At 43.8% G+C, this 27,784-nt stretch overlaps 1 protein-coding gene across 5 annotated transcripts in view; it reads left to right on the forward strand.

The window, feature by feature from the left end:
• ASIC2 (acid sensing ion channel subunit 2) overlaps positions 1 to 27,784 on the forward strand; it is an 811,363-nt gene that overhangs the window by 515,692 nt on the left and 267,887 nt on the right. The window lies entirely within an intron of this gene.

Consider the following 27,784-nt stretch of genomic DNA (forward strand, 5'->3'; position numbering starts at 1 on the left):
ACATGCAATCCAAAACTCGAGATTCGGTTTAAATCTGAGTTCCGAACTTGCAGCCGACCTGAGCCGGGAGTCAGTTATACTTGGACCCCAAAAGTGATCCGAGCCGGGACTTAATTTGACTAGGAACGACAAAGTCTCAGTGTGTTCGGTTTTAAGGAAAGCCGAACTGCACATCTCTAGTTTAAACTAGGGGTGTGCACCGGCCACTTTTCGTGTTTTGGTTTTGGATCTGGATCTTTCTTCGTGTTTTGGATCTGGATTGGTTTTGCCAAAACCACCCTTCCGTGTTTTGGGTTCTGGGTTTTGTGTTTTGGATCTGTATTTTTTTTTTAAAAAGCATAAAAACAGCTAAAATCACAGAATTTGTTGGTTTCTCTGCTCCTATGCTATTATTAACCTCAATAACCTTAATTTCCACTCATTTCCAGTCTATTCTGAACACCTCACACCTCACAATAGTGTTTTCATGTCCAAAAGGTTGCACCGAGGTAGCTGGATGACTATGCTAAGCGACACGAGTGGGCGGCACAAACACGTGACCCATCTAGGAGTGACACTGCAGTGGCAGACAGGATGGCAGTTAGAAAAACTAGGCCCCAAACTGTACATAATGCAAAGAAAAAAAAGAAGTGCAAGATGGAATTGTCCTTGGGCCCTCCCACCCACCCTTATGTTGTATAAACAGGACATGCACACTTTAACAAATCAATCATTTCAGCGCCAGGGTCTGCCACACAACTGTGGCTGAAATGATTGGTTCGTTTGGGCCCCCACAAAACAAGCTGGCAATTAATGTGTCCCTGCACAAACTGGCTCTACGGAGGCAAGATGTCATCCTCATCCTCCTCATCCACCGATTCCTCACCCTCTTCAGTGTGTACATCCTCATCCTCACAAAGTATTAACTCGTCCCCACTTGAATCCACCACCACAGGTCCCTCTGTACCTTCTGGAGGCTGGTCTCCCTGGAAGAGCTGATAATTCATTTTGATGAACATCATCTTCTCCACATTCTGTGGAAGCAACCTCCTACGCCTTTCGCTGACAAGGTTCCCGGCTGCACTAAACACTCTTTCGGAGTACACACTGGAGGGGGGGCAACTCAGGTAAAATAGAGCCAGCAGTTACAGGGGCCTCCAAATTGCCTCTTTTTCCTGCCAGTACAGGTATGGACTGTCTGACATGCCTACTTGGATGCTGTCACCGATGTAATCCTCCACCATTCTGTCAATGGTGACAGTATCATATGCAGTGACAGTAGACATGTCAGAAATTGTTGCCAGGTCCTTCAGTCCGGACCAGATGTCCAAACTTGGTCCTGCCTGCCCTGCATCACCGCCAGCGGGTTGCTTAGGATACCTAAGTTTTTTCCTGGCAGCCCCAGTTGCGGGAGAAAATGAAGAAGGAGCCGTTGACGTGTCACGTTCCGCTTCAGCTGACAGTGTGTTCACCAGCAGGTCTTTGCACCTCTGCAGGCTTGTGTCGGCCGGAAAGAGAGACACCACATAGGCTTTAAACCTAGGATCAAGCACGGTGGCCAAAATGTAGTGGTCTGATTTCAACAGATTGACCACCCTGGAATCCTGGCAAAGCGAATGAAGGGCTTCATCCACAAGTCCCACATGCCGAGCGGAATCGCTCCGTCTTAGCTCCTCCTTCACTTTCTCCAGCTGCTTCTGCAAAAGCCTGATGAGGGGAATGACCTGACTCTAGCTGGCTGTGTCTGAACTGACTTCACGTGTGGCAAGTTCGAAGGGCTGGAGAACCTTGCACAACACGGAAATCATTCTCCACTGCGCTTGAGTCAGGTGCATACCCCCTCCTTTGCCTATGTCATAGGTGGATGTATAGGCTTGTATGGCCTTTTGCTGCTCCTCCATCCTCTGAAGCATATAGAGGGTTGAGTTCCACCGCGTCACAACCTCTTGCTTCAGGTGATGGCGGGGCAGGTTCAAGAGTGTTTGCTGGCGCTCCAGTCTTCGGCACGCAGTCGCTGAATGGCGAAAGTGGCCAGAAATTTTTCGGGCCACCCAAAGCGTTTCCTGCACGCCCCTGTCGCTTTTCAGAAAATTCTGCACCACCAAGTTTATTGTGTGAGCAAAACATGGGACGTGCTGGAATTTGCCCAGATGTAATGCCCGCACAATATTGGTGGCGTTGTCAGATATCACAAATCCCCAGGAGAGTCTAAGTGGGGTAAGCCACTGGGCGATGATTTCCCTCAGTTTCTCTAAGAGGTTGTCGGCGGTGTGCCTCTTACTGAAACCGGTGATACACAGCGTAGCCTGCCTTGTAACGAGCTGGCGTTTCTGAGATGCTGCTACTGGTGACGCTGCTGCTGTTGCTGCGTAAGGTGATACATCTACCCAGTGGGCTGTCACAGTCATATAGTCCTTAGTCTGCCCTGTTCCACTTGTCCACATGTCCGTGGTTAACTGGACATTGTGTACAACGGCATTTTTCAGGACACTGAGGACACTTTTTCTGACGTTTCTGTACAGTCTCGGTATCGCCTGCCTAGTGAAGTGGAATCTAGACGGGATTTGGAACCGGGGACACACTACCTCCATCAATTGTCTAAATCCCACTGCACTAATGGCGGATACCGGACGCACGTCTAACACCAACATAGCAGTCAAGGCCTCAGTTATACGTTTTGCTTCAGGATGACTGCTGTCGTACTTCATCCTCCTCGCTAAGGACTGTTGGAGGGTCAATTGTTTAGTAAAAGTATGGTGTTCCTACTTCCTCTCTGGGATGATGAACGACTCCCAGCAGCAGCAGCAGCGGCAGCAGTAGGCGTAGCAATGCAGGATCCTCCAGAGGAATCCCGGATAGGAGAGTCAGTCATGCCAGTGACATGGCCTGCAGGACTACTTCCGATCCTGACTAAGGAGGAAATTGACGAGGAGGGAGTTGACGGTGTGGTTTGCAGGCGCTTGGATACAACAGGACAACGGGATTTAGGTGTCCCTGGACTGCTTACGGTCTTAGCCAAAGTTTCTGAACTTGACAGTAACTTTTTATGAACGCGCTGCAGGTGCCGTATAAGGGAGGATGTTCCTAGGTGGTTGATGTCCCTACCCCTACTTATTTCACCTTTACATATGGTACATATGGCAAGACAGTTGTTGTCCGGATTTGGATAGAAATATTGCCAGACCAAAGAGGTGGAATGTTTGGTCTTCTGCCCAGGCATGACCGTGATGGGCTTTTTCATCCCACGGACAACAATTGTCTCCCCCGGAGCCTGATTTAAACAAACCACATCACCATCAGAATCCTCCTCGCCAACTTCCTCCTCAGCGCCAGCTACACCAGTATCCTCATCCTGTTGTACTTCAACAGTGACATCTTCAATTTGCATATCAGCAAGTGGACTGTGGGTGCTCCTTTCAGCACTTGCAGGGGGCGTGCAAATGGTGGAAAGAGCCACCTCTTCCCGTCCAGTGCTGGGAAGGTCAGGCATCGCAACCACCACCACACTTGGACTCTCCTTGGGGATTTGTGATATCTTCTTAGAAAGCACAGTTCTTCGCTGTGCTTTTGCCAGCTTAACTCTTTTGATTTTTTTAGTGGGAGGAGGGCTTCCATCGTCATGTGAAGCTGAACCACTAGTCATGAACATACTAGGGATCGACCTTAGCCGTTCCTTGCCACTCCGTGTCGTAAATGGCATATTGGCAAGTTTACGTTTCTCTTCAGCTGATTTAAATGTCTTTTTCAAGGTTATTTTCCTGAACTTTGCCATTTGGGATTGTATGTGCCCTCTACTATGACATTGGGCATCGGCCTTGGCAGACGACGTTGATGGCATGTTATCGTCTATGTCATGACTAGTGGCAGCAGCTTCAGCACTAGGAGGAAGTGGTTCTTGATCTTTCTCTATTTTATTTTTATCGGAGAAAGTTTGGTCCTCCATTTATGTTATATCGATTTGATATATACGTGCGGCTAAACACAGAAAATAATTTTTTTTTTGGTTTGGACTGGAGTGTACTTTGGGGGTTACACCACCCTTTAACGGTCAAGCCAGCCGGCCCTTTACTTATGACACAGGCGCACGCTTGGCACTACTTTGTTGATGCACGTGCGGCTACTGCGCACACAATTCACAAACACAGAAAATAATTTTTTTTTTGGTTTGGACTGGAGTGTACTTTCGGGGGTTACAGCACCCTTAACGGTCAAGCCAGCCGGCCCTTTACTTATGACACAGGCGCACGCTTGGCACTACTTTGTTGATGCACGTGCGGCTACTGCGCACACAATTCACAAACACAGAAAATAATTTTTTTTTTGGTTTGGACTGGAGTGTACTTTGGGGGTTACAGCACCCTTTAACGGTCAAGCCAGCCGGCCCTTTACTTATGACACAGGCGCACGCTTGGCACTACTTTGTTGATGCACGTGCGGCTACTGCGCACACAATTCACAAACACAGAAAATAATTTTTTTTTTGGTTTGGACTGGAGTGTACTTTCGGGGGTTACAGCACCCTTAACGGTCAAGCCAGCCGGCCCTTTACTTATGACACAGGCGCACGCTTGGCACTACTTTGTTGATGCACGTGCGGCTACTGCGCACACAATTCACAAACACAGAAAATAATTTTTTTTTGGTTTGGACTGGAGTGTACTTTCGGGGGTTACAGCACCCTTAACGGTCAAGCCAGCCGGCCCTTTACTTATGACACAGGCGCACGCTTGGCACTACTTTGTTGATGCACGTGCGGCTACTGCGCACACAATTCACAAACACAGAAAATTATTTTTTTTTTGGTTTGGACTGGAGTGTACTCTCGGGGGTTACAGCACCCTTAACGGTCAAGCCAGCCGGCCCTTTACTTATGACACAGGCGCACGCTTGGCACTACTTTGTTGATGCACGTGCGGCTACTGCGCACACAATTCACAAACACAGAAAATAATTTTTTTTTTGGTTTGGACTGGAGTGTACTTTGGGGGTTACAGCACCCTTTAACGGTCATGCCAGCCGGCCCTTTACTTATGACACAGGCGCACGCTTGGCACTACTTTGTTGATGCACGTGCGGCTACTGCGCACACAATTCACAAACACAGAAAATAATTTTTTCTTTGGTTTGGACTGGAGTGTACTTTCGGTGGTTACAGCACCCTTAACGGTCAAGCCAGCCGGCCCTTTACTTATGACACAGGCGCACGCTTGGCACTACTTTGTTGATGCACGTGCGGCTACTGCGCACACAATTCACAAACACAGAAAATCATTTTTTTTTTGGTTTGGACTGGAGTGTACTTTCGGGGGTTACAGCACCCTTAACGGTCAAGCCAGCCGGCCCTTTACTTATGACACAGGCGCACGCTTGGCACTACTTTGTTGTTGCACGTGCGGCTACTGCGCACACAATTCACAAACACAGAAAATAAATTTTTTTTTGGTTTGGACTGGAGTGTACTTTCGGAGGTTACAGCACCCTTAACGGTCAAGCCAGCCGGCCCTTTACTTATGACACAGGCGCACGCTTGGCACTACTTTGTTGATGCACGTGCGGCTACTGCGCACACAATTCACAAACACAGAAAATATATTATTTTTTTAGCACTTGGGGGGAGCACCCCTGATGGACAGAGCACCCCCTGGACAACACTACAGCACTCCTTTAGGACTGGGACACTGCACAGGACTTTGGAGTGGACACAGCCCCTATGGAGAACTGACTGCACAACACAGTCCAGCCAGCCCCTATGGACTTTGAAGTAGTGGACACAGCCCCTATTAACAACAGCAGCACAGCACAACACAGCCAGCCCCTATGGACTTTGAAGTAGTGGACAACAGCAGCACTACACTACACTACACTACACAGCCCTAACTCCCACCCTCCCTCTTCACTGTCCACAGCCGAGTGAGAAAATGGCGCCGACGCGGGTACCTTATATAGGATCCAAAACCTGCGAGACTCGGAAGGCGGGATGATGACGTTTTGCCTCGATTTCAGTTCCGAGTCAGGCGGGAAAAGTCGAGCCTGACTCGGATCAGACTCGGATCGGGGGGGCTCGGGGGGGTTCGGATTTCAGAAATCCGAACCCGCTCACCCCTAGTTTAAACCCTCCCTGCCGCCAAAGGTCCATAATGTATATACAAAGGGGTCTGGCAGAATATCATGAGGCTGAGATGCAATTATGGAGAGAGTTAATATGTTCATTTTTATGTTCTTTTTATCCTTTTCCTTCCAAAATTAATTTCTTCAAGAATTTAATAAACCAAACACGTGAAGTGGCTGAACTCACCCAAGTCTGTAAAGTAGCTTTAATATAATCTAGAAATGAAGGATTTGTTTAAATAGATTGGGAGCATGAGCTCTGGAAATAGTGAACTTCATTAAGATTTTAGACTTTTGCACAGTGAGAGAAGAGTAACAGAAATAATCCAATTTGTATAACTCATGTTAAAGCTCACAGGCAATTAAATCTTGGTATTGATCAGTATCTTGGAGAAAACCATAACTATTATATTAGCTGTATCTTTACCTGAATAATGTAACGATATTAGTAGAACTCGGCATAATGCATTATGGAAAGCAAAAAACTGAAAACAGAAAAAAAGCAACAATAGGTTTAGTTTGCTTTTTCTGTGTTATGCACTTTATATACATTTGTAGTGTTACTGTTTTTTGTACTGCATGTTCAATGCAAAATTATTGAAAACTGGTGTGAATGAGGAGATATCGCAAGAAGACGGCCCTTCCTTGCATCTAGAAATGAAGCTTCAAGCTGTTTACTGTACCTTGTAATCACAATCATATATTTTTCCATTTATAAAGAGAACCTGTCTCCATCATATAGAAGGTAATTGATTTATTCAGTATTCTCCTAACCCACTCTGTTTGGCCTCCAAAGGGTCCTAAAGTGAGAGCAGTCAGTATTTGAATTGCTAAACTGCACTCTACCTCTCAGGCACTTCCTAACCTGCACATCACTGCACATGACGATCCTTCACATAATAGGAATGCTCACTTCAGGGCTTTCTGCTGACGGAACCCTGGGTATTAGGACATTTTATTTCTTTTTAACATTACGGTTAAGTAGTACATTTGAAAAGATAAGCAGAATCTATAGCCATAACACAGTGCAAGCAACTATTTTACTAGAAACAAGTAACATCTCTGAAGCACTACATGAGGCATTTATAATATTAATGTTCATTAATATTTATAAGATGCTTGATCCTAGTCTGCGTTTTTACAAGTAGTGGTTTATGCCACAAATGGCCACCTCCACAGTGGGCCTGATTCAGCAAGGAACGCACGGATGCAGGCGCACGCCCCCGGTCGTTGCAAGAATATGCTAATGAATGCATACGCGCGGTAATCGTAGCAGAATAAGCAGATGCCCAGCACTACATAGACCACCCACTTCCCTTTACTGCATCCTCAATGCCTAGCAAGACAGCGGAAACATCGGTAACATCGAGAACCATCAAACCCATACGCACAATAGTGGTTGACCTGACCCTCCTGCAGACATAGCGAGACTTCCTGTGTGCAACTAGGCCTCAGGCTGCATCCGCCGCCGCAAGGGTCTAATTATGTACGTCCCTGAAACGCCGTCCAAATGCACAGGCACGCCTACGTTTGCCCGACCACTCCCCTGTCACCACCCACAAACGGCACTTCCTGTCAATCACTTGTCCCTGGGGCTGCGGACTCCCTGCGCATGCATACTCCATCGCACTGGCTGGTTCGCGCACGCACCCTGCGATGCATACGCATGTGCAGATCAAAACATCGACCGATTGCTTGCGTCTGCATCTGTGCATTTCTTGCTGAATCAGGGCCAGTGAGTATAACCCAGCACGTATCTCTCTGCTATTTTCCCAGTCAAGGCATGAGCAGGCAGCTGAATCTGTTTTGTCCGGCAGGCCTCTTCAACTGTATGAGAAGAATTATGCACTATATCATAATACACACAAACATGACCTTTTACTCTAACGGAACATTCTATTCTTATTTCTCACACTTAATTCAGACCAAGGTGCATTAATAGGGAATTAAATGATTGATAAAGAAACCCCTTTCACATCAGTTACAGTACTTAATTCTGTCCATGTTAACTCACTTGGGAAATTACTGAGAACAACTGATCCACAGCATTGTCACTACAGAAATAGGGTCACAATAACGGGTTGGGTATGAAATCCCGGCTGTCGGGATGCTGCTGATCAGAATACCAACAGCGGCATCCCGACAGCCAGAACCCCGACACTCATAGGGAAGATAGGTAAGCATATTTCTAACCCCTCCCCTAACCCTCCCTCCCTGGTGCCGAACCCTAACCTCCCCCCTAGTGCCTAAACCTAACCTCCCCCTCCCTACATCCTAAACCTAACACCCCCTTCCCGGTGCCTAAACCTAACCTCCCCCCCTAGTGACTAAACCTAACCTCCCCTTCCCCACACCCTAAACCTAACCCTCCCTACCCGGTGGCTAACCCTCCCCCTAATGTATAACCCTAACCCCACTACCTAACCCTAACCTCCCCCTAACACGCCGATACTTACCTTCAGGATGCCGAGCAGTCGAGATACTGGTGCCGGGATCGCGACCTGTCGGGATTCGGTTCCGGTATTCAGACCGTCAGCATCCCGCACACAGGGATGCCGTCTACATCCCCACAATAACAGGTATAAATTTATATGATATTAATAAAAAAATTTATTCAGTTCCCTTTCAAAGTGGTGACACTTTTACCAGGGACCCTAGTTTAGTAATATCCATACAACATAGAAAACAGCAGTCATTTTCAAACTGCTTCCTTTAAAATACCTACTAAGTCGTATAAAAAAATATTAAGGACCATTTCTAGTACAATTTAAGTTGTTAAATTTTTAATGGGGCCACAATTGTATGTATGTGTATATATATATATATATTATATATATATATATATATATATTTTTTTTTATAGACCCATTGATTGAAGTTGGACATCGGCTGACAGATGACAAATTATTTTATTTTGGTTGCAAATGACTGACATTGACATAGATGACTGTTGATGTTGCTCCACAACTTGGGTTACTTGGTACATTCCAATCACATGCTATATGCAGTAAACCATTTTTCCTACTAGCTGAAGTACCCGGTATTTGGCCGGGTTTAAATCTTCAAGTTATTAAGTTTTATTACGTGATGTCGTCCAAATCGCTCCAGTGGAAGGCCTAGAACAGGCTTCCTGGGTCAAAGTTCTGCCCGGCGTACTCCGCTGTGAGGTCCGACCGGGACCCTAACCACTCCATTAGCCATCCTAGACTAATTGCCACCCCTCTGTGAAGTTTTCGTCCACATCCATCCAGTGGAAGGCCCAGAACAGGCTCCCCAGGTCCGAACAGGTTCACTGGATCAAAGTTATGTCCGGCGCACTACGCTATGAGGTCTGACTGGGACCCCAAACACTCCATTAGGCATCCCAGACCAATTACCACTCCTATGTGATGTTTTCATCTAAATCTATCCAGTGGAAGGCCCAGAACAGCATCCCCGGGTCAAAGTTGTGCCCAGCATACACCAACGGGAGGTCTGACCAATACCTCAACCCCCTTGTATGTCTTCTGGAAACCAATGTTAACACTCTGTGACGTTTTCGTCCAAATCCATCCAATGGAAGGCCCAGAACAGGCTCCCCAGGTCAAAGTACTGCTCAGAGGACCCCAACCTCCCTAAAACCTTTCCAGAAACCAACTGGACCACTTCGCGTTGGTTTCATCCTAATTAGTGCAGGGTGTCCGAATGCATAACCGGACAAACAAACAAGCCATTGAATTATACATATAAGATAACATCATTATCCTGTTATAAAGTTTGTTATTTAATCTTGTGGAATCATAGTACCAGTGCTATAGAAACTTATATACATGCTCTTTGACTTTTATACAGACTTCATCTAAGGAATCTGCCAGATGTTTTTCCTATTTCACTTCCTGGGTACCATTAGCGGGAGAATTAGGAAAAGGAAAAGCTCTGCATACAGTTGATATTAGACCTGAGGAGGATGCATATAGTAGACACAGAATTGTGAAAATAGTAAAGAGTCTGTTAAATGAAGTGGATTTGCAAGAAATGGACAAAGTAATAGCAAATTTTGCTTATATTTATGAGAAGGAAAGGAAGGTCTGAGTAAGTGCCAAACCATTAAGAAATCTAATTCCACTTGTCAGCCAGGCTCCAAGAGACGGCCTGCTTTTGATAGTAAATAGAGGATTACTGCACAATGGGAACATGGAAGAAAGGGGAACGATCCAAGAACAATTATTTGCTGGAGTAGCCAAATATTGAGAATGATAGTTCGATTTTTGCTTGTTGGAGGGAACTGGTGCTTCAGGAGCCAGAGGAGCGTGATGGAGTGTTAATGCTCTCCGCATTAATATTGGACCAGACTTTCATCCATCGTGTTATATTTTGCTGGTGTGGGGAGTGCAGTTTTGTAAGAAATATTTATTCTGACTATAACTGACAAAGGACCGGACTCAATTAGCCGCGAAAAGTTCTGGACTTTTCGCCTGTCAGACTTTCCGCCTCAATCACCTGTTTCAGAGGCAAAAACTTTCCGTGCGCGTCCCCGCTTTTCACCTAATTAAATTCCAAAACAATAGAAAACGGAAAGCGGTGAATGCGGAACAGGTGGAAAGTGCTGAATAGATTGGGGGATTCAGTCTGTACCCCAAAATAAGATGCACTGGAAATCATTACAGATGTGTACTATTAGCCCTAATAAAGGTACTTTGTGTCATTAATTTGTGTTAAAAGCTTTATATCTGCTTATTTGTAAAAGGGCTGATAAATGATAGAAAATAGTATTTTGGGGTCAAATTTGGGGTACTTCAAAATGATTGCTAGCAAATTTTTGTGTCTCTAAAGTGAACTTTGAAAAAAAATGTGAAAAACCACCCTCATGCATGCACCTGCAATCCCAAAAACACTTACAGTACCCCAATAATCCTATTTCGCTAGTTTTTTTAAGTTTGTCCCCCACTTTTAACTTTTTTGCCCCTGAAATGAGAGTACTTTTTTTGGGGTGTTCTGAGGTAATTTTTTTATTTTTTGGGCTGATTTGTCCTTTGGGCTGTCCCAAGGGTTCTGAGTTTCCCCACATTTGCACCCCAAAATAAAGATTTTGCACTTCTTTTCACCTGATATTCAATGGAAATATTAAAATGCATTAGGCGAAATCATCCTGGAATTTAATTTGGAGATACTTTGAAAACAGGAGAAAAGTCCAAATTGGCGAAAACTTTTTTCCAAACGGCACTTTTCGTGGCTGATTGAATCCGGACCAAAGTGGAGTGTGTTTGCCACATGTTCAGGTCTGGGGATACAAGTTCCTCCACCACAGAGTAAAAAGAAGGCATGATGACATCTATCTGGAGCCCTTGTGTGTTAGGCAGGAGGCCTGAGAAGAGGCTCAGCCATGGAGAGGCAAAGGTATGACTTGCAGGAGGTCTCGAACTAGATGGTGTTCTGCTCTTAAAGACAGAGAGAGAGAGACTGTTTGACATAGTGACTGGCTATAGAATGTAGAATGTGTACTGTTGATGTGCTAAGCCACTGCGCAAAAAATTACAAGCTATCTATCTGCTCCCTGGCTGGAGAGGGGCAAACAATAGAGGTAGCGGTTGGATGCCCGTCATTATGCCATGAGACCAATCACTGACGAAAACTACTACCAGAGCTATTTCCATATTTCCATGCATTTTCTGAGTTAGATAATATAAGGATGCTGTGGTTATTATTATGCACCTGTTAGCCATAGTAGGCCATTGCGGTGAAGAGGAGCCTGATACAGGAGCTGGTGCAGTTCTTATTTCCCCCATCCCGCTCCTCACACTATATAAAAGTAAAGTGTAAATCTTGGGTGGGTATACCCTTTAAATATATTACTGTCCTAATGTATATAAGTTTGATTTTAAATTCTGTTTCTGCATGATTACATTCTTCTGAAATCATTTGAATCGTCAGGACAAAGCTGTAAAATACATTTCCTCATAAGTTGGCCCCACTATATCAAAATCATTTGTGACATCTTGATATAATACTGTAACATAAAACAGTCTTCTGATAACAACCACTGTTTATAGGTTATAACTCTGCCAGTCTATGGCAGGCAATGCCCAGCTCTTATAAATATTGTGACTGGTCCCTGTTGCTGAATGCATTGGCAATGCTGAAACTTAAAGATAAGGACGCCAGGCAATCCCTTTCTTGCTCTCTGATATATATGCTCCTTTCTCACAAGGAAAATGTACATTATGTAATTTATTTATTATGTGCCACAGTCTCATATTTGATTTTATCCCTTTCCTGCTTTTTTCCACTAATTTCTGTATAATTCCACAAACACCTTATTCATCATTGACCTGTGTATGTACTGTGGTGCATTATCTTCCTCTTTTACTGGGTGTCTGATCTACAATGTAAATCCTTCACTTGATGTGTAATTTAGTATCACCTTCTGTTTCTCAGGGACGCTCGCCATGCTCTATAAAATCATCTTTTCTACTCTATTTTATTTTACCTATTAAGTTGCACAGTCTGCCTTCTCTCCCTCTAGACCATCTTTAATTTTTCTTGAAAAGCAGAAAATAAGTTCCTGGCTCAAATGTAGACTAAGACAAAATATACAATTATATATATATCCCAAATAGATGACAGAATTTGACAGCATAAATTATTTTAAAAGCGTTGGAAGTTATACACACTCTTCACAATGGTGATATGTCTATGCCGGCTGTTTCTGTAATGATATTGCACTATTAAATGAATCGCAACTAACTCGCTGCTGGGGCCCTATCCAATGTATCCATTACCTTTTCTGTACATTTTTTATTATTTTTAATATTATTATTGCTACACTACACATTTCTATTCATCCAGCTAATATGGAAGATTTATGAAAACTTTGGGCATTATACAAGGCAATGGGCGGGTTGCATCAAGGGGAAAAATGCGGTTAAACCTTGAAAATGCACCAAGCCCCGGAATGCGATGCACTCCAAGCAGAGCCGGCCCTAGGTAATTTGGTGCCCTAGGCAAAATTTTGACTGGTGCCACCTAGCAGATAATCCCACCAGGAATCTAAGTGTTTATATGCGGATGTAGTTATATTGCTGGCGGATGGGATACCAGCTGTCCATATACTGATGCAAGAACCCCTAACGTCCATACCTGGGTAAGTATGTTAAGTTTCCCCAGAATGGGGGGGTTAGATTTAGGAACTCCCAGGGGGTAGATTAGGGATAGGCACCCCCCGGAGTGTATTAGAGTTAGGCTACGGGGAGGGGAGGTTAGGGTTAGGCACCACTGGGGGCAGTTTAGGGTTAGGCACCCCCTGGGAGGGTTGGGTTGGTTTAGGGTGCAGGAAAGGGGAGGACAGGGTTAGGCACCACTAAGGGAGGGTTAGGGGGGGAGAGTACTTATCTCCTCTGTTGGGATCTTCAGTGATCGAGCTTCCGTCTATACAGCTGCCGGCATAGCATGCTGATCATATATATATATATATATATATATATACAAAAAAGAATGCACTCACCAGGGCTTCTCTTCAGGTTACAAAAAGGGTATTGCAACCCACTTTAATCAAGACATAGTCATGTGGTCACAAGGTCGACGTTTCGACTGCACAAAACGCGGTCTTCATCAGGACATACACAGACAAAGTACAGGACACACATGTGATGTCGCACATTAATGCCCTTTAGTCCCCCTCTGCAGTGCCCCCAGTGGTAGTTCCCCTCTGCAGTGCCCCTAGTGGTAGTCCCCCTCTGCAGTGCCCCTAGTGGTAGCCCCCCTCTGCAGTGCGCCCAGTGGTAGCCCCCCTCTGCAGTGCCCCCAGTAGTAGTTCCCCTCTGCAGTGCCCCCAGGAGTCCCCCCATATGCCTCTCAAACCCCCTATGCAGTGGAGGTAGCTGCCCCTCAAATAGGAGTGACCTCGGCATTAGGCCCAGATCACTAAAGGGTAAATTGGTGGGTCAACTACTGGAGACCCACCTATTTGCCCTTTAGTGACCTGGGCCTAATACCCAGGTCACACACCTATTTGGGGGGGAAGATTCCTTCAATTGGGCCTAATGCCCCCTATGTAGCCTGGGCCTTGTGCCCATCTATATACCTACAGGCCTATTGCCTGAATTTATGCCACGGGCCTAGTGCCCGACAACCCTGGTGGTCTAGGGGTAAATAACTGTGGCCCAAGGCCGCCTACCCGCACGGTGGAAGAGGCTGCAGGGGGGAGCTTCGATAGCTCTTTTACTTTCCACCCTCGCAGTCTTCTCCGGTCCTCAGCTTCAGTCTTCTGCCGCTGGCCCGTCCTGGCCAGCAGTGCCGCCTCTTCCTTCTTGATCGCACTGTCTTCTGGCCTCTTGCGTGACCGCTGAAACTGTTGCTGCGCTGCTTTTCCCTTGTCTTTGTGAGGTCTTCACTCCTCCCCTCCGCTGACGGACTAAACGTTCCCACTCAGCAGTGTCTATTCCAGATGCCGTGAGTGGGCGGGGCTATGACGCGACGAGCCGCGATTGGCTTGTCGCGTCTGCCTCCTATTGGCTGCTGGACCAAATCACTGCCGCCGCTACTTGGCTTCCAGGCAGCGAGCTCCACTCAGCTCGCACCCGGAGCCAAGCTTCTCCCGCCGCCACTGGTGGAAGGGACCAGGCAGTCCCTTCACTAGGTACCCTCCGCGGTGGCTTACCCGGCGCTGGGAACAAACACTGTCCCAGCGCCAGGCATGGATGCTGTGCCGATGCTGGGATCAGACACTTGATCCCAGCATGGATTTCCGCAGCAGCAGCCAATGAGAGTCTTTCTGACTCTCACTGGCTACTCTAACAGATAGCGTTATGTCTGTCTCTGCAGGGGGACGCACTGTGCTGCAGCCAGCTGTCAGGGATTGGCCACAGCACAGCGCGTCCCCGGGGACCCGGGTTCTTTATAAAAAAGTGAGTCCCCAGTGCCTGATATTGGGTAAAATACGCGCTATAGCACGTACTTGCGAACATCGGCAGAGCCCTGGAATGCCCCTAGACATTCCAGTCGCCCCTAGGCATTTGCTTAGAATGCCTATGCCTAGGGCGGCTCTGACTCCAAGGCTTGGTTGCGGTGGGTAACGACATCTTCCTGATGGCTTTACCCATAGAAGTCTATGGGCTTCTCTCTGCTGAGTGCTGATAGAGGGATCCCTCCCAACACCCCCCGGCACGTGCGTCCTTCTGTGCATGCGTAGAAGGATGCCGGAGGGGCTTCTGAGTCATAGACCCGGAAGTCCCTCCATCACAAAGGGCCGCTCTTTCAGATAGAGCAGTCCTTTGCGGGGATCGTCATGCATACCGGCGTAACCAAAGGCGACTTATCTCAGCGCTAAGAGGCATCTGGGATAACAGCTTATTTTAGTTATAGAGAATGTCTTAGTGTAGCAATGTGTCAAAAAGAGATGATGTAAACTGGCCCCTTCAGTGATCTGTGTCTTTCTGTATTGCATCAACGTAGTGCTCAATATGTAATTGTTAATATGCATGTGATTTTAATTTGACACGATATATATGAAAAATACTGCACTCACAAATGCAAAAGGGCTACCCGATATTAATGTGGTCCCCACTACATATCATACAAAACAGAAAAAAACAATATATCAAGCGCTCCTTTTTCTGAGATATATGTGTAAATAAAGTTCCAAAATCAGTCTTTATACAGGGACTTTTCTTGCCTTCTGATATATCCCTTGTTCCAATAATCCCTCAAATAAAGGAGAAGAATATACCGTTGGTAAATAGATTCAATGTACATGGCAAAGATTTATTTCTCCTATTTACATGTAGGATTAGGTAATCCGTCTCCTCCTGAGTGAAGGTTCTCTCCTTCTTTGGTTAATAGGTAGTGTATAATCCACCAATGACAGTCAAGTCCTCAACACCTCAAGGAAAAGTTTATAACGAAAAAAGCAACCATAGTGTAATACTGTGACATTTATTAGATACTGAATGAATCCACACAAATAGTACAATGACAAAAAATGGCCATGTAACAGATGGGGCCTTCCAACCAAGGCAAAAATATACACATAGGTAGTGGATGAATACCCGGGTTCAAATCACCTCCCAATGGTACCTCTCAATTTGGTATAGTCACCCCACAGCCACGGTCCCTTCAGTCACACAGACGCGTTTCGGCACCAAGCCTTTTTCAAAGTGTGACTGGTTTGTAAATTAAGGCTGTTTAAATAGTGATGATACAACTCTGCCTCTATTGTCAATCATTCTTGATGAATCCTTTATCAATTGGAAAACCGTTAGTATGGTCCTACTGGTCCACTCAGGTGGTCAAAGGCTCACAAACTGAACTGGTATCAAAGAGAAAATATGAATAAAATGCAGCATTTTATGATGATAACCCCTAATTAAAGGGGCATGGCTACATAGATGTACATACCCAGAGGTGTCAATATTCAAATGAAGTCTCTTTAGAGATAGGGATTGGTATGTGGACACCCCCCTCTACAGACCGCAACTGTAAACAACCTACGGTCTGTCCACCACATGATCACCGACCGAAAGTGGTGTACATCCTACTACCGGTATGCGCGGCATCAAAATCACGGATGATCGTCGACCGGAAGTGATGTAACGTCATCTGTATCCTATTTCCGTTAGCACGTGATCGACGACCGGAAGTGGTACAACGTCATCTGCATCCTACTTCCAGTATGCGTGGCATCAAAATCATGTGTCTACAGGATGGGGATGGAGGTTTCTCGTCGCTCAGACGTATCCCTCGCTGTTCCACCAGCGCGCACCGGAAGTAACTTCCCAATACTTCCGGTGCGTCTAAAATTATAGCCTGAACCTGTCATGAAGTCAAGTGTTCCAGGGTTCCCCCTGAACAAAAACCCCCTAGTGACGGAGACTACAAATCACAACAATTGCATATGATACATACTGTATATGACAAAGATGCACAGCATGAATAAATACATAAAATATACGTAAAATAGAAATAGAAAAATAGTTAAAAAGTGTAAACCTTTAAAAGTGAAATTTATAGAAACCATTTTAATTCAAAGTCACTGTTAAGCCCAGTAGGTTCAAAAGTTTTGAAATCATAAATAAATTTCATATCAGCCTGGGCCAAAGCTTTTTCAGTTCCTTTAATTCTCCAATTTCTTCTACTTTTTTCAAACCTATAATAGACTTGATGTCCGATATAGAGCATAGATGTTTGATCTTAAAATGTAACGAAAGTGAATTTTTATCGAAATCCTTTTTAATATTGCGAAGATGTTCAGCCCATCTTTCTCTTAATCTCCTTTTAGTTTTGCCAATATATTGTAAACCACATTTACACTCTATAATATAAATGCAGTTAATGGAGTTACATGTCATAAATTCCTGTATTTTATAACTTTGTTTTGTGGAATTAGAAACTATCTCCTCCACTTTATTTGGCTGTAATTTATGTGACGTACAAACGAATCATGAACCACACCTATGAAAACCCTTTGTTAGAGTGCGCCCTGTTTTTCTTTCTGGGATTGCACTCTTAACTAAGTGGTTCTTCAAGTTAGGAGCTTTCTTATAAATAAAGTGGGGATTTTGAGGAATAAGGGGGAGATGTATTAACGGCAAAAATGCAGTAAAACCCCCGAAAATGCAGTTTTCGGGGGTTTGACCGCATTCCCCGTATGTATTAAGCAGCAGAATGCAGCGCATTCTGCTGCTTCGCGTCGCTAGGTAACGCCACCTTCAGGTGGCGTTACCCAATAGAAACCTATGGGCTTCTTAGCGCGATGCTCAGGGCTGGGAGGGATCCGGACGGATCCCTCCCATGAGCCCCTGCGGCCTTCTGCGCATGCGCAGAAGGACTTCTGGGTGTTAAACCCGGAAGTCCTTCTGCCCTGCAGCATCGCAAAGGACAGCTCTCATCGAGAGAGCTGTTCTTTGCGATATTCTTGGTACATACCGCGGTATGTACGTGGAGTCGGGGGGGATGTACCGCATCTCCCCCTAACTCCTTTAAGACCCGGATCTTGAGACAGAATAAACCAGTGTTTCTTAAAAATCTTTTCAATCATTGAATGTTGGTTATTGTAAGTAGTGATAAATGGAAGAAAGGTGTGATCAACTATCTTAGAGGTATTATTATATTCTAGAAGTTTATCTTGTGAAGTATTTTTCATCTCTTCAATCGTACTGTCAATTGTTCCTTCATCATATCCTTTCGATATAAATTTGGACTTTAAATTCTTCACCTGTTCTTCAAAGATGTTAACATCAGTACAGTTACGATGAATACATTGAATCTGGCCTTGTAACCAATGTGGATGATGGTGACTAGTAATATTGATGTAAGAGTGGGTTTGGTGTAATTCCTAATTGCCTTCTCTATAGATTAAAAGATCTAAAAAATGTACTTCTTTCTTATTAATATCAAAAGATAAAACAATATTAAAATCATTCTTATTAAGTGTCTCACAGAAAACATCCAGTTCACCTCGTGTCCCTTTCCATATGAAAAAAATATTGTCTATAAAACGAATCCAAAGTGCAATTTTTTCAATGAAGGGATTATTACTCCACACTGTATGATCCTCCCACCAGCCCATGAATAAGTTCACGTAGGCTGGTGCGAAATGAGTCCCCATTGCTGTACCTCTATTTTGCATATAAAATTGATTGTTTGACCAAAAGAAATTATTGGTTAAAATAAATAAAATGGCTTCTTTAATAAAATCTGCTTTATCCTGATTTATCCTGTCTTCTTCATTTTCAAACGCATATTCTACTGCTTTTAAACCTATTTTGTGTTCAATGAGGGTGTATAACGATCCAACATCGGCTGTAACTAGAAACACTTCTGAGGGTTCGGAGAAAGATTTTCATTTGCTTAATCACATCAATTGTGTCTTTCACATAGGATTTCATTTTACTAACTTTGGGTTGGAGGTAAAAATCGACATAATGTGATAAATTCGAGGAAATAGAATCTGTGCCTGCAATTATAGGGCGTCCCGGGGAGTTTATGGGGTCTTTATGAATTTTGGGTAGAATATATAGTACAGGTAGTACTGGTTCCTTTTTAATCAAATATTCATTTTCAGTTGATGTAATAGTACATTTGTTCTCCCATTTATCTAACATACTGATGAACTTCTTTTCAATTTTTTCAGTAGGATTCCCTCTCAAGAGGGTATACGTGTCTTTATCGCTCAGTTATCTCTGGATTTCCTTATTGTATTTGTCAATATCCATGACAACTATCCCGCCCCCTTTATCTTCCGGTTTTATAATAATATCCCTGTTTTATTCAAGTTTCCTCATAGCATCGAATTCTTCCTTACTTAAATTATATTTAGCTTTGTTCTGTGGTGGAATCTTTTCAATTTCTGCACACACAATATTGTTGAAGCTGTTAATAAAGCAACCTCTGTTGAAAACAGGATTAAATGTACTTAGGTTTGAAATGCTTAATTTCTTCCTGCATACTATTAATTCCTGCAAAATACTTTTTTAGACTCACTCTCCATATAAATTTCTGCACGTCTAAATAGGTCTCAAATTTATTTAATTTGTTCACCGGAGCAAATTTCAAACCTTTCTTCAGAATAGCGTCTTCATTTTTATCCAAAATATGGGAACTCAAATTGAAAATGATGGTTGCTGTAGTATTGCTCGTTAGGGATGCAGGGTGTATCCTACTTGTTTTCCTCTTATCTCCTTTCCCCCTTTTACCTCTATGTGTTCGTTTATGTTTATCTATTAGAAGTGTCTTCTTAGCATTCGTCCTCTGTCCAAAAAAGCCTCCCGATCAAGAGGTTCAAACCATGCATGAGCAATAGGGTTAGAGTATCCAAAAAAAAAGTTGATGTATATAAAATATATTAATCTGATTTTAGTGTTTAGAGTATCTGGTAATGTAACAAAGACTAACACAGAGCACAGAGTTGGGGCTAAAAGGGCACTATCTGCAACTGTTGGCTTGGGCAACAAATCGACTAGTCTGACTAGTCTCTAAATAATATTTGTATTTGTACTTCATATAAACACAAGTTGTCACCTATTTGAAGAGCTGTAACTACAGCTATGTAATGTGAACCCATACCCAGGGCACTTAAATGTCTACTTATAGTCAGGGACAAAGCCGGTAGAGGTCCAGGCACCAAGCGGAGACGGATCAGCAATCTCTTTAGAGTTATTAATAGATTAGATTAATATACCACTGTTGAACTGTCCCCAAAGGAACAAGAATGAAATGATAGGTGCACCCACAGGAGCGTCCCCAGTTATGACACACAGCTAGCTGCATACATTGACTGCAGCCACTGTTTCCATAAGGGGCGAAGATCTTTCTGTGTCCCGCTCTGCCTCCTGACTTCTACTCCTTCTCCCTCACCGTTAGATCACTTTCTGCTGCTCCTTCATGGTCCCCCTGCTTCGATCATTCAGCATCTAATTAATTTAGATGTAGCCACCCCCCTCCCCCTGTGTACATGTTTGTATCACCCCCTATGACTCTCATATAAGTGCCTGTGTCCTTTTATTATTATTTTATTTCCAATATTCTTTTACAATTAGCTACTGTCACACACTTTTCACCTGTACTCGTCTCCATACACAGTTCCAATTTCCCATTACCTCCTACTGCCACCCCAAGTGCCAATTGTCCCTTCTTCAGACATTATCTTCCTCCTTCTCCTCTGATGAAGTCGCTGGAGTCCACTGGCTGCCGGTGAGAAGCAATGTGGATGAACCTGAGAATGGTAGCTAAACATCATTTCCTGATATTAATCATTTTTGCCCAATAACCATGCTAATGCTGGCAATAATCCTAAAGGTGATAAGATTTGCTTATGTGAATTGCACAAGTATTATGGAGGTCTACAATATCATTATGTTTTCCACTATAGTGGATCTGAGAAGTTCTCTCAAAGGGGCATATTTAATAAGTATTGGCTTCTAGACCCGATAATTATAATTTCTTATATCTGCTATTCACTTCACATGTAGAGACAGGGGCTCGATAGGAGCCTACACATGTGATGTATAACAGTAAGGTGATTGCATTAGTGAATACTTTACTTTTAGTTTCTGGGGGCAGCTGCGCATGTGCGGTCTGCTGATCATGCATAGGCGAGTGCTAAGGTAGGGGTCCTATGATCCATCTCCTGGCACAATTTTGCAAAGTTTAGCCTATAGGCTACAATGGCTAACGCCATATTCAGATAGCATTAGCTGTTGGGGGCCGAGCTCCAGAAGGCTTCGCTTTCTGGAGCTTGGTAAATTTGGCAAGAAAGCAGACCCCATAGGTTTTTAAGGGTGCTGCTTTTTGCGGTTGAAAAAGAGGTAAGGGCCAATGAAGAGGTATGGCCAGCAACCAGAGAGAGTGTGGTTACCACTTTGCCCAGCCAGTCTTTGTGGCCTATTTATTCATTATTATTTGCAGGACATCCCCCAAAGACAAACATTTTCAGTGGGTACCCAGAAATAATAAGTGTCCCCCAAATGTACTGTACTGATACTACAGGGGACTGCAGTAGATAACATAATTATACATACAGTACATTTGGAGGATACTTATTATTTCTGGATATACCCCCTAATACACCTGCAAATAATAACTGATTAATAGGCCCAAAGACTGGCTTGTCAAAGTGGGACCGAACTCTGGTAGCTGGCCGTACCTTCCTTTTCATGGGTCCTTAACATTGCATTTCCACTACTAGCCTCTTCAGTGTTTTTTTTTTTTTAAATTCATTTAAACTTTACCTGACATGCTGACTATGCACCCTCCTAAAACACACTACGATATTTCCTGGGCACCATAGCATGTTGTTGTTCTGGACTCCATGTCTCTCATGCTACGCCACTGTTTTCAGCTCTAGATTTACATTAACATTCTGAATAGGCATAGTAAATACAAATGTGAGTAGATATATTTGTTTCTTACTATATGGTAGATATGCTGAATGCTAAGCTTTCCTATAAGAGAGTACATCTGCATTACTTTCATGGTACAATGGAAATGATTATCAAAACTCTACTCTCTAGTGTTAATATTCATATATGGAAGTCTCTCTCCCCCTCTCTGTACCTCTTTCTTTCTCTACCCCAGAGGGGTGCCGTAGTGCCACTTCTCCCACTACTTTGATTGTATGGACCAACAGACTGATTAGTGACTGAAGTTGTATTCTCTGCCCCTTGGAAACAAGGGGTTTGTAAGATGATCTGGCACTTAGGGGGTCATTCAGACCTGCTCGCGAGTGGCAGTAAGCTCGCAAGCGGGTCGATGTTCCCCACTGCGCATGCGCACGATGGAGGGAGCTCCGTCGTGCGCATGCGCGAGACCCGGGGAGCGACGGGCTTTCCATCGCTCCGGGTCTCGCACCAAAGGGGGCGTGCTGTCGATGTTGATTGACAGCACACCCCCTTTGGTGGGCATCCCGGGGGCGTGCCTGCCAGACGGAGGCGTTCCCAAGGGAACGCCTACCGTCTGAAGCCAGCCCCACTGACATCACTAGTGATGTCAGTGGGAGTGATTTTGGCTCTGATAGAGCCAAAATTACTCCAGGGCTTGTGGCAGGGAGACCCTACCGCAGGGTCTCCGTTGCAAGTCCGATGGTCGCGATGGTCAAGACCATCGCGACCATCTTTTTGGCCGCTCGCATATGCTGTGGGTGGTCACCCACAGCTATACGAGCGGCCAGGAGGCCGCTCCATTTTCATGGAGGAGGGCCCTGATTCAGAGCGAGCGCTCTGGTCAGAGCGTTCGGCTCTGAATCAGGCCCTTAGTTCATAGACAGCATTTTCCATGGATAATTCAGCTGATAACGTGATAAGACATACAGTAAGTGCAATCCCCCTTAGCTGATACTAGTAAGGTTGCTGCTTAGTAGTGCAACTAGTACAGTACAGAGTTGTAAAAAAAAGAAGACATAAAAATTATCTTGCTGCACATTGTTGTCATTGATTAATGAGTCACCACCGTGCTCCACCACATTATAGCCAGGGAAATACAAAAGGAGTATTGTTCATTGCCCATTTGGAACACATCTCCATATTAAATTACATCACTTCTATTTGGACACAGCGTGATGGGATCAAGGTCAGTGCAAGATTTCTTTGCACCCTAGGCAAAACATCGGCCTACTGCTCCCCACATCCACAAGCACCACCAATACTCAATTCCCGTCCTCAGGAAGACGGAGCCTTATAAGTTCCACAGCCCCCCCTGCATTAAGTACAGCTGTGACTCAGTGGCGCCCCCAGATCCTGGTGCCCTAGGCAGCTGACTAAAGCTCCCTAATGGCAGAGCCAGCCCTGGGGGGGGACACAAATACTTCCTGCACTGCAGTATCTTCTGGTGACTTTACATCTGTCAATCAGTATAAGGAGAAGAAAGGGGATTACTGCACAGTATTTAGGACTAATTTTAGAGTACTCTTTGTGTAATATTTATACCAACAATAGATATAATATTATTATCACAAAGATACCGGGTTTGCAGTGCTCCACAGAGTCAAAAAGTAAATAATCATAAAAAAGTTATTTGCTGTAGGGTGCAGAAAAAAGAAGGAACTCTTATTTGGGGTAACTCTTTTTGTAAAGATAAAATGTAAGTTTTATGTATTATATTTCTAAAATAAATTGGAGTCCCTGAAATGTTTCAGAAAAAATCAGAGATACTGGAAGAAAATATTTAGAAGGCACAACTAATCACATAGAGTTAATCTTTTTCTTGCAATTCACAAAATTAATAGTGTAAGTGTAATAGTGTAGAATGAACTGAACAAATACACAATGATAATGCATAGTATAAGACAGGTGTTCCTTACCGGTGTATAAAAATTAGAAGGTCACATCACATCAGGAAAACTTATTGGCAAATAAGCATAAGTGTATGGTAATAAGCACTCGTCAGAGTAGTGTCTAATTATATCACAAGTGTGAAACAAAAGACCATGGATATGACTGAAGGCATTCACATGGGTTAAAGTTTCAGTTTGTGAAACGCAGGTGGAGACAATGGACCATGGATACAATTATATGCATTCATAAGCAATTGATTTTGAGTCCAAGAAACGCTACAAATAATATAGATAATATGAAGACACACTAGGAAAAATTAAATCCTTCTTGGTATAATAACGACAAGGGCCGTAGAGAGCGGTATTGGGCCACAGTACTGTAGGGGGTGTGGCCTAAAATTGCATGGTTTGGCCACACCCCCTACAAAAAATGTAAAAAATAATAATTCTGGTGGCTCCGTGTTCCCCTCAGCTAGGGGCAGATCCTGGGGGAGGGGGGCGCGATCACTGTGATCACTTCCTCCCTGTCCCCGCACATCAAGTGCAGGCAGAGGAGACTGCTGCACTGCTGATCTCAATGACAGCAGCCTCCTGGGACCCATTGCAGCCCAGCAAACAGTAGAGTGTGCTGGACTGGGGTTAGAGAGGATTCTGCTGTGGTGCTGACAGGTGGGGGGGCAGGGGGGTAGTGGCGAATCCGTGCACCTGAAGCGCCCCTCCAACAAACCCAGGTTATTAGTAATTTTTAAACGGCAACAGATATAGGGGTCTATTTACTAAGCAGTGTTAGGAGACAGAGTGAAAAGTGATAAGGTGCCAGCCAATCAGCTCCCAACTGTCATTTTTCAAACACAGCCTGTGAGATGGCAGTTGGGAGCTTATTGGCTGGCACCTTATCACAGACTTTTCACTTTTCATCTCATAACACTGCTTAGTAAATAGACCCCATAAACTCTAACCACGCTCTGCTGTCTTCTCTCTGAAAGAGGAGTTATGTTTTCCCAGCTTGTTGATATATGTATACTAATTGCACTTGCGTGATATGAGAAGGGAGTTTACCCTTATTTTCCCTTTGACCTCTGTCCATAACTGTGTGCTCTACTCTATGGTGTTCAAACCTCCACTGAACTGTTTAATTTGGCCTGTTTAGTGTTGTATTTGACCTCCATACATAAGGAACGATTCATCACATCATTGATTAGGTCTTCAACAAAAGTAACACTGTTGCTGATAGGGACCGTGTTTGATTTTGGGTCTAGGTTTCAACATCCTTTGGAATTCTCACTGCATCCAACAAGAATCTTTTCCACTGATCTTCTTTGTTACTTGATGCATTTAGCAAATGCTTTGCATCCAAATGTGTTTTATTCTCAGTTTATCATTATGCAATCTCAGAACGCAGAACTTCGAACATACACACTATGATATATTGTGTACAATTAATTGTTTCTCCTGTACACTGTGGGCCTGATTCATTGAAGGACAGTATTACATAACAGCTGCGTCTTTGTATGCAGTGGCTGTGCTAAAATATGTAAAAGCAGCAGGAGGCATCTGTAGTATGCAATGCTTTTGTGATCCGCTGCTGAGTCCAAAGACGCTGTGTCGGGTCATCTGAGAAATCCTCAAGTTACTCAGGATGGCCAGTGTTTTCAAGCTGCTTGGGCCAGGGAAACTACACCGGAAGACGCAGACCCTGTCCTCGGCACACCTACAAAAGGGGCTGACATGCTCCCATTTTGTATAACGCTCCCTGTTGCCGCCCCCTCCCCACTCCCAAATGGCTGCAGACTGTTACTCACCTGATGTCTGCAACTACACTGCGTCCTATGATGCAGGACCAGATTTGCACATGTGTTGTTTAGTGCTCAACTTCTAAATACTTGGTAAAGTCCCTAGCATCTAGAGGTTGAGCGCAGGACTTCCCATATTTTCATATCGATTGTTGTGAGGTTGGGCACCTTTTGACTCAGAAACCCCTATCCATCAATGTTACAGTATCTAAAAGTGAGCCCTGTTATACAATTCACCCCCAAAAAGTGACTTGTTTAGTTAGCTATCCTTTTAAGATACTGAAGGTATCTGCAATTCAGTAACTGGTAAAATGGATCTAGAAATGTGTGAATATTCAGTGAGACTTGGGTAGCCCACCATGAGAGGTAAAGACACCATTAGGGAATGCTTTAAACTGAGAATAAAAGCAGAGTCTTCAGTGTAAATTCTGCCATCATAACCTTACTACACTTGTATATCTCTGACATCTCGTATATAAAAGGGAACCTGGTTTTCAGATGCTCTATTGTAGAGATAGTAGTTCTTGTTTTGTTTCAGTTTTAAAATACTTTCTGTTGTGGAGAAGCACTGGGAATGCCCTTTTGACAAAACAGTCTTCCTGTAATAAATTAGTCTGTGGTCCCTGCACAGATGCCTTCCCCGCTTGTCTGAAACCTTCCTGTGACTCAGGCATAACTTCATATAATATGATCTCTCTGTCTGATCCTGTTGTGATTGCTTCCTCATGTCCCAGAAGAAAAATTGTATTTTTACATCTCAGATGGATTTATACAATAGACGGTTTTTGGCTGCCCTGACTAGAAAACTACCCAATTCCATATCTAGCCACAAGCTAAATAGTTTATTAAAGAATCTAGGAAGCTTGTAGCTGTGGTTGCATTGTTCTGATTGCAATTTAAAAGTGTCCTCTGTTCTCCATGGTATTTTAATACATATCCAATCAACTTTGTTTTGGGGCTAAGTTAATATTGTAGTCTCAAAAATAGGAGTGTGGAAAATACAGGAGATGGGAGCATTGCAGGAAAAAAGCATCCAATCAATTTTATTTTGATAATGAACTTTTCAGATTGGGGACAACATAAGATACATAAAACTGGTCCACACAAATGCCTAAAAAAAAAAAAAATTGGCGCTTTAAACCTTATAGCTAAATCATAGATAAATTGCCATTTTTGGCAACCCAAATCTCTCTCTTCAACTTCAAAATCTATGCAGGATTGGACTGGCCCACAGGGGTACAGGGGAAATCCCCGGTGGGCCTCACTGCCTGTGGGCTCATCCCCCTCCACTAGGTATCAGGTTTCAGACTTTAAATTATTGATTGTTACTCTATTAGATGGTCAGTTACCAGGTGGAGCAGGATCACTGATCAACATGGAGGCTTGGTTCCCTTCTATAGAAAATACCAAGATTTGCCTAATGGTTAGCCAAGCATCTGTGGTGGCTTGCCACACCCCCTCTGGTGGTTGACCACACCCCTTAAGCATGGGCCCCTACCACTGATTTCCCCAGTGGGCCCCTCATGCCCCAGTCCGATACTGAATCTATATGACTTTATATGTATGTATCATATATATATATATATATATATATATATATATATATATATATATAGTATACATATATATATATATATATATATATATATATATATATATATATATACAGTCAGGTGCATAAATATTGGGACATTGACAGAATTTTCATATTTTGGCCTCTATTCACCACAATGGCTTTGAAATGAAACAAACAAGATGTGATTTAACTGCAGACTTTCAGATTTAATTTGAGGGTAATTACATCCAAATCAGGTGAACGGTGTAGGAATTACAACGGTTTCTATATGTGCCTCCCACTTTTTAAGGGGCCAAAAGTAATGGGACAAACTAAACAATCCTAAATCTAACTTTCACTTTTTAATACTTTGCTGCAAATCCTTTACAGGCAATTACAGCCTGAAGTCTGGAACGCATAGACATCACCAGACGCTGGGTTTCATCCCTGGTGATGCTCTGCCAGGCCTCTACTGCAAATGTCTTCAGTTCCTGCTTGTTCTTGGGGCATTTTCCCTTCAGTTTTGTCTTCATCAAGTGAAATGCATGCTCAATCGGATTCGGGTCAGGGGATTGACTTGGCCATTGCATAACATTCCACTTTTTAGCC

This window comes from Taudactylus pleione, unplaced genomic scaffold (assembly GCF_031769625.1).
Source record: "Taudactylus pleione unplaced genomic scaffold, aTauple2 ptg000018l, whole genome shotgun sequence".
Classification (NCBI taxonomy): Eukaryota; Metazoa; Chordata; class Amphibia; order Anura; family Myobatrachidae; genus Taudactylus; species Taudactylus pleione.